Source organism: Sciurus carolinensis, chromosome 15 (assembly GCF_902686445.1).
Source record: "Sciurus carolinensis chromosome 15, mSciCar1.2, whole genome shotgun sequence".
NCBI classification, from domain to species: domain Eukaryota; kingdom Metazoa; phylum Chordata; class Mammalia; order Rodentia; family Sciuridae; genus Sciurus; species Sciurus carolinensis.
In genome coordinates this window covers 78624468-78632402 of record NC_062227.1, presented here as the reverse complement: position 1 = coordinate 78632402, position 7935 = coordinate 78624468, and the positions used below count along the sequence as shown (strand labels likewise).

The 7935-nt window shown below is 43.9% G+C and overlaps 1 non-coding gene across 1 annotated transcript; it reads right to left on the bottom strand.

Annotated features, from left to right (window-relative positions):
* Window positions 1–4859: 4859 nt before the first annotated feature.
* Window positions 4860–4966, bottom strand: LOC124965902 (U6 spliceosomal RNA). Its single transcript, XR_007105284.1, has one exon. It is a non-coding gene; the product is annotated as a U6 spliceosomal RNA (small nuclear RNA).
* Window positions 4967–7935: the final 2969 nt, after the last annotated feature.

The following is a 7935-nucleotide window of genomic DNA, read 5'->3' as shown; positions in this document are numbered from 1 at the left end:
AAAAAAAACAAAACAAGAAAAAGCTGCTTTCTGATGGCACCATAAGAAGACAGCTAATTCTGTAGGCTAGAGAGATGCTCACTCTGCAGGAGCCAGGACCTGCACGACCTCTTCGCTTCCATTCCTGCCAGATGAATGGGATTTTCAGGGAATGTCCCAACTCAAAGTGAACCAAAGAACACCTCCTCTGCCCTGTTGGAATTTGCAATCCAGGACCACATTGATGTGAAGGCTGTGTGAAGCAGAGACAACTGCACAAGTCTTCCCCATTAAGGTGCACTCTGTTAAAGGGGTGAGTGCTTTTGGCCCAAAGGGTGAGTGACTGAGGGGAAGCGCCATGTCCTGGTGAGTGAACTTGGCAGGGAGGTTGGGAGGGAGACTCAGCAAGGCTGGGGTAAGGGAGGCCACCAGCAACAGCCAGACCAGCAGGGCGTTGAGCTAACTGGTCTGCACAGAAAGGCAGTTGACTTTTGCTGTGAACTTGATTTACTTGCGTTAGCTGGCATTGTGCTGCATGAGCTTCTCTTCCTGCATAATTCTGTAGCTTGTTGAGCATGTGAAATATAGTATTGTGTAACTCTGTTATTTTACCACAATACAAATTCATGCTTTGTCTTTTTTGGGCATTAGTTTTATCATTAAAAATTAATATCAACAAAGAGAAATACACAATGTCATTAATCTATTTATGAGCCACTTCCATAGTTATCCTTAACTGGCTTCTTTCTCCCTTGCTCATTGTTTTAGTGCCAAAATTACCTAGGAGATTATAAAAAGTACATATTGATTTAGGAAGTCAACTTACAACTGCTTTTCCTGCTTTCATAAAAGAGAACTTAGATAGGGTCAAGATTATATGAGAACATGCTTTGCTTTTTAATTTCTCCCTAAGATGTTATGGCAACTTCTAAGGGAATGACGCTGTAGTTATCTATAAGAGTCAAGAAATCTTGTTTTCTATGAATATAATGTGGGGCTAACATTATTTTTTAAAAATATTTTTAGTCATAGGTGGACACAATACCTTTATTTTATTTATTTATTTATATGTGGTGCTGAGGATCGAACCCAGTTCCTTACACATGCTATGCAAGTACTCCACCATTTAACCATAATCCCAGCCCTTGGGCTAACATGATTAAAATACTATTTTCAAATTAAAAAAAAAAAGAGTGGTTATATAGGTAGAAAAAATAACTAGTGGTAGGATAGACAGGAAGCCTTAAGAGAAGTGATGAAGCTCCTTTGTTTGGTTCATTCCCAAGTGTCTGCAGAAGCATGGCCATCTCCAGCTCGCACCAGCTTCTCCTGAAGCACTTTCGTCTGCCTTCACCTTGCAGGGTGTTGTCTTCCATGAGTTTATCATCTGCAGAGTAAAGTGTTCCGAGGGACCTCATACTGAGCAGAGTTTGGAGGTTGGTGGGTGAGGAGGGCAGGTGGGACCCCCTCCCACTCACATCTGAGGCCTGTGCCACCATACAGTGAGAATAAGTCAGGAAAGAGGAGCCCTCAGGAGGTCTCCAGCTTAGCAGGAGAACCAGCTCTCTGTCTCTTATACACATACACATACACACACACACACACACACACACACACACACACTCACACATGCACTGTGGGGAGGTGTGGAAAGTATTTGAGTGGGGAGAGAAGAGAGGAGTTGGGGAGAATATGAGGAGGTGGTCTTGGAGATGGGTCCTGCAGGCAGAGCAGGACATAGGAACCACTGGGGACCAAGGGTTCCACAGTGACAGAGTCTGAGGGACAGATGGTGACCGTGAAGACTGGCAGGCTTGGGGCAGAAGAGGGTGGGAAAGCACTGGCTGGGAGCACATCACAGGGCAAAGACCATCAACTTCCTGTTCCGAGAAAGCTCATAGCTTGACGCAGGCAGGGCAAGAGGAGGCCTGGAGGCCATGGCTGGAGTTTGCAGAGATTATGCAGGAGCTGAGCAAACTGTGACTTTGGGAAGAGGGAGGGGCAGACTTGTAATTGGATGTGAGGCCTGAGAGGTCCCACAAAGACCTCTTGTGTTTCTGAGCACTGAATGATGGTGGTCTCTTCCATAACTAAATCAATATGAAATAATTCTCAGTCGTAAATTAAGCAAGTAAAAGAAAGTCTAACAAAATTAGCTTTCCCAGGTTATTTCGTGAAATTGCTTTTCACGAAACATTCAACTTAGCACCATGTGTCATCAGGGAAGACAAGTTAGAACAACAATGAGATACCACAGTATGTCCACTGGAGTGGCCAAAAGCCAGGACACTGAAAACACCAAATTCTGGTGAGGATGTGAAGCAGTAGGGGCCCTCGTTCATGGTTGTTTGGAATGCAAAGTGGTGTAGCCACTTGGGAAGACCATTTGGCAGCCTCTTTAAACTTAACCATACTTTTGGATTAATCAGAGGAGAGTGAAGGGAGGGGAGGGGTCTGGGGAGAGGAAGGATGGTAGAATGAATTGGACATTATTACCCTATGTGCACATATGACTCCATGACTGGTGTGATTCTATATCACGTGCAACTAGAAGAACAAGAAGTGATACTCCATTTGTGTATGATGTGTCAAAATGCATTCTACTGTCATGTATAACTAATTAGAACAAATTAAAAAAAACTAACCATGCTTTTACCATATGATCTAGCAATCCTGCTTGTGGTATCTACCCAAATGAGCTACGAGCTCAGTCCACGTGAAAACACGCACACAGATGTTCATAGCAGCTTTATTCACAATTGTATATAGTAGGTCAACGGATAAACGAACACAGCAGAAATATGATATCATTCAGTGCTTAAGGAAGTGGGTTCTCAAGCATGAAGACAGAGAGGACCTGAAATGCTCATTGCTCAGGGAAAGAGAATGATCTGGAGTGGCTACCTATCGTTTGGTTCCGATAAAGACCAGTGGTTGCCAGAGGTCACCGGGGAGAGCGCGCCAGGACGCCTGGGGCAGCGAGACCACCACGTTCCGTCCACTCCACGTCTGCAGTGGGGGGTCCTTGTCAGTCAACATTTGCTGGAACTCAGGCTGCGAACACCTGGAGTGTCCTTCCTCCACGCTGCGGGCCTGGGTGATGACGACACGCCAATGTGGGTTCACTGACGGCAGCAGGACACCTCCCGGGGACAAGGGGATGCTGATGGCGGGCTCGGTGGTGCCTGTAGGCGAGAAATCTCGCATCTTCCTCTCAATTTTACTGTGAACATAAAACTTCCTCTAAAAATTGTTTATTTGTATTTATTTTTAATCTTTTATTTTATGTATATTGTGTGTTACGATTATACATAATGGTGGGATTCCCTGTGACGTGTTTATACATGCACCTAACAATTTGGTCAATTTCATTTCCCAGTACCTTGTCTCTCCCTCCCACTTCTGCCTCCCCCTATCCTCTCCCTCTGCTCTACTGTTTTTTTTTTTTTTTCATGAGATGCTCCCCTTTTTCCTTATTTTCATCTCCACCTTCCACAGGAGAGAAAACACATGACCTTTGACTTTCTGAGTCTGACTTACATTGCTCAACACAATGCTCTCAAGGTCCACCCATTTTCCTGTAGATGACATAATTTCATTCTACTTTATGGCTGAATAAAACTCCATTGTGTATATATAGCACATTTTATTTATCCATTCATCTCTCAACAGACACCAAGGCTGGTTCCATAACTTGGCACTGTGAATGGTGCTGCTGTAACGTGTATGCAGGTGTCTCAACAGCGTGCTGGCTGCAAGCCTTTGGAGTGGGATGCCTGGGTCTTCTGATGGCTTCATTTCTAGTCTTTGGAGGAAACTCCATACTCATTCTCATAGTGGTTGTACTAGTTTACAATCCCACCAGCAGTGTAAAAGTGTTCCTTTTTCCTCACATCCTCTCCAGAATTTATTATTATATGTATTCTTGATGATCACCATTCCGACTGAGGTGAGATGAAATCTCAGTGTTATTTTGAATTGCATTTTCCTGACTGCTAAAGATTTTGAAGTTTTTCATATATTCATTCCTAATTTGTAGCTATTTTTTTGAGAAGTGTGTATTTAGTTCATTTGCCCATATATCGATTTTATCATTTGTGTGTGTGGTTTTTTGTTGTTGTTAAGTTTTTTGAGTTCTTTATATATTCTGGATATTAATTGTCATTAGAAGAGTAACTGACAAAGATTTTCCCCCATTCTGTGGGTTATCTCTTCATTTTCTTAGTTGTTTCCTTTACTGTACAGAAGCGTTTTAACCTGATGCCACCCCATGCGTTAACTCCTGGCATTATTTCCTGAGCTTTAGGGGTCCTTGGAGAAAGTCCCTGTCTGCCTACATGCTGGCGTGTTGACCCTGCGTTTTCTTCTAGCACTTGTGCAGTTTCTGCTCTAATTCCTAGGTCTCTACTTCATTTTGAGTTGACTTTTGTGCAGGGAGAGTTTCATTCTTCTACATATGGATGTTCAATTTTCCCAGCACCATTTTTTAAGAAGGCTCTTTTCTCCAGCGTAGTGATTTTGGCATCTTTGTCAATGATGAGATGACTGCATCTGTGTGGGTTTTCCTCTGTGTCTTCCAGCCTGTGCTGTTGGTCTGTGTGTCTGTTTTTATGACAGTACTATGCTGGTTTTGTTCCCCAGCTCTGCAGTATAATTTAAAATTGTGTACTGAGATGCCTCCAGCACTGTTCTGTTTGGCTTAAGCTTGCTTTGCTTATTCTGGGCCTTGTATTCTTCCATATGACTTTTAGGACTGTTCTTTCTAGTTCTGTGAAGAATTTCATTTGCATTTTAATGGAGATTACATTGATTCTATAAATCACTTTTGTAATATGGAACATATTCTTCAATTTCTTTCTTCAGTGTTCTATAATTTTCATAAATATATGAAACCCTTCAAGAATTCGAATGTCATCCTTCCGCAGGAGCCACGCGAACCTTCTCTGTGTTGTCATGGTTTTGGCGTGTGTGCTGTCAAAGCAAGCACAACATTTTTTACTTTTAAAAAGTGCAGTGCTGGGTTATGACAGAGGAATGGGATCCAGGATAACCCAAGATGTCTACGTTAGGAAGTTACTGGGTGGATTTTGACATCGTGGGTAGACTCGAGGGCTCTCGGGAGTGTGCTGTAGTGCAGCGGATGGAAGACTCCTGAGCACATCTGAAAGCCAGGAGGCCCTTCCCGGGAGGACTCTAGGGAGCACAGACTCTCCTGTATATAAAGCAATCTTTTTAACTAACGAAGCCCCCCATCTTTCAAGGATACTTGGAGAGCTTAATGGGGGAGAGATGCTGGCAACATGACACAAAGCTTCTGACGAGCTGACGTTTAATAACGAGTTCATCCTGTGGCCAAGAGGATTCATTCCAGAACTCTCAGTATTCTCAGGATGTTTATTTGGCAAAGTAGCTGTAGTCAAAGTATCTAGGCTTTTCCAATTTCAACATCCTGGGTCCATCGAAGAGTGGGGGGCCTTCTTTCATCTGCTGGTGAGAAGGACCACTCAGTGGGGCCCCATTCTGCTTCAGGGAGAAGTCAGGGCTGTAGACTCCTTCAGGCAGAGCACTACTTTCTGGAAGGAGTTGTGTGTCATTTGCCAAGTGGGAAATGACAAATCCTGGGATGTCACTTTTTCCTACAGATGCTTGTGTGAGAGTTTCAAAGCCAAGTAGCATGATGTTTTTCCCCACGCAGCACTTTTGTGTGAACAGGAAGGGCTTGATACCCATCTCTGACATGTGCTCACATGCAGATGTGCCTGTGTCTGTGAAGGATTAGCATCAGGGCTCCTCCTGTCTCTCCCCTTGTGCTGGAGGGAACCACAACAAGCAGTTGTAATGGAACTGAAGTGAAAATAAAAGAAGGGAGGCCAAAAAAGAGGTTATAATTTTCCTGAACTTTAGTCCCCAAAATGCAGAGCAACTGTGGATGGTTAGGAAACCCCAGAGACTTACAAACCAAGCTGAGTCCTATGAGAAACAGCGTGATTCATTTGTGCAGAGATTTCTGGCCAACCTCAACAAACAACAGAGGCATTAGTGAAAGAGCACAGCAAAAACTTCAGTGTGTGGTTCTTAAAGTATTACTTCAAAACAGTGTAGGAAATAAGAGCAAGTGCCTGCAGTTTTTCAATTCATGGCTCCTAAACAATATTGCTGGTGTTCTAAGACCAAGGGAGGACCCTGAGCTCACAGGTTCTCCAGGGAAGACCCTGAAATGGCATGTGTACTCTAGGGAGGACCCTGAGCTCTCATGTGCTCCAAGAAGGACCCGACCTCGCAAGTACTCCACAGTGTGTTCACGTGCTCCTGGAAGGACCCTAGTTCCTGTGTGCTCCAGGGCTCTGGGCTCTGCTTCCCTGACAATTCTCTACAAGCCAGTCCTCCCTTCCCAGTCCTGCAGGCCCTCCACATTGCACCAAGTCACACAGTCCCTAAATTGTGGTTCTGTTATAAAAGGACTTAATCATGAGACAAGAAAATGAGAGTTACATAAGGCCACTGTGGCTATTGAAAATAAAAACAGTGACTCTGCGTAGGGACATGCTGCTTAAAACCACAAAGAAATACCACTCCACACCTTCTAGAGCAGCTGTAATCACGATGGTGAGTGTAGAACCTGGAGACAGTGGACTCCAGGGACCCTGCTCATGGGAGTATGAAATGGTGCAGCCACGTTGGGAAATACTTGGGCACTTTCTTAACAGGTTAAACCCCAATTTACCACAAGACCCAGTAACTCCACTGCTAGAAATTTAAGGGAAATAAAAGCATCCATATGAAGACACGCACACATGTTCACAGAGGCACTTAGGAAAACAGTCAAAATGTGAAGACAATCCAGATGTCCCTCAGCTGATGACTGGACGGACAGTCAGTGCTCACATATACGGTGGAATGCTACCGTGGTGGGACAGAAACAAAGTAGTGACACGTGTCTTCGGGTGGAGGGAGCCAAAGACAGTGAGTCGAGTGGAAGAAGCCAGGTGCAAGAGGCATCTGCTACGTCAGCCTCTTTGTATGGAATATCCAGACAAGGATGAAATCTGTAGGGACAGATTACTGGTTGCCTGGGGCTGGGGAATAAGAAGCCCATGCCAGGGGGCAAAGGGGACCTTTCTAGGTGATAGAAATGTCCCAACACTAGATCGCAGAATTCTGAAAATTTGCTACCAACCATTGAATTGTGTGCCTAAAGCTGAGGAAGTTTTATGGTATATAAATTATACTTTAATAAATCTTCATGTACCACCATAGAAATGAAAAGTTGTACCCCATTTGTGTACAATGAATCAAAATGCAGTCTGTAAAAATGAAAATAAATAAAATTAAAAAAAGATTTAAAAAAAAAAGGCTAGTTTATCAATGTTTTTACCTTTCTTCCTACCTAAGAAAAATTATATAATACGATAAAATATAATGTAATATAACATAATACAATGAAATATTAAAAGGGTTTAAAGCTATATATATATAAATCTATTAGAAATATTAAATATGAAATATTAAAGGGTTTAAAGCTATATATATATAAATCTATTAGAAATGATGAAGATGACTATAACCCAGGAATCTCAGATCTGAGCTGTGGAGGACCTGGGATCTAGGAGGACCTGCCCTTAGAAAGGAGGCCAGAGACTCAGTAGATGCAAGCAAGAGTTTTAGGAGCAAGAGCCATAGCCCTGAGTTCCTGGGCCAAGGCAGAAAATAGCAAGCCCAGGAGCCCTCAGCAGAGGGGAAGAAGGCTACGGTCCTGTGCTCTGCCAGTCCGCGCTCCACTGTGCTCCTCCGCGGTCCTTTCCGACCTGCGCGCATGTGGAGTGATCTGGGACTGGCACACAAGGCCGCAGGAAAATGGACGACGCTGGGTGATCACAGTGGATGCGTCTGCTGCGTCGTCCATTCAGAGTGGTCAAGCGTGAAGCAGTGCTGCCCTTCTCCCTCGTCCACCCCCAC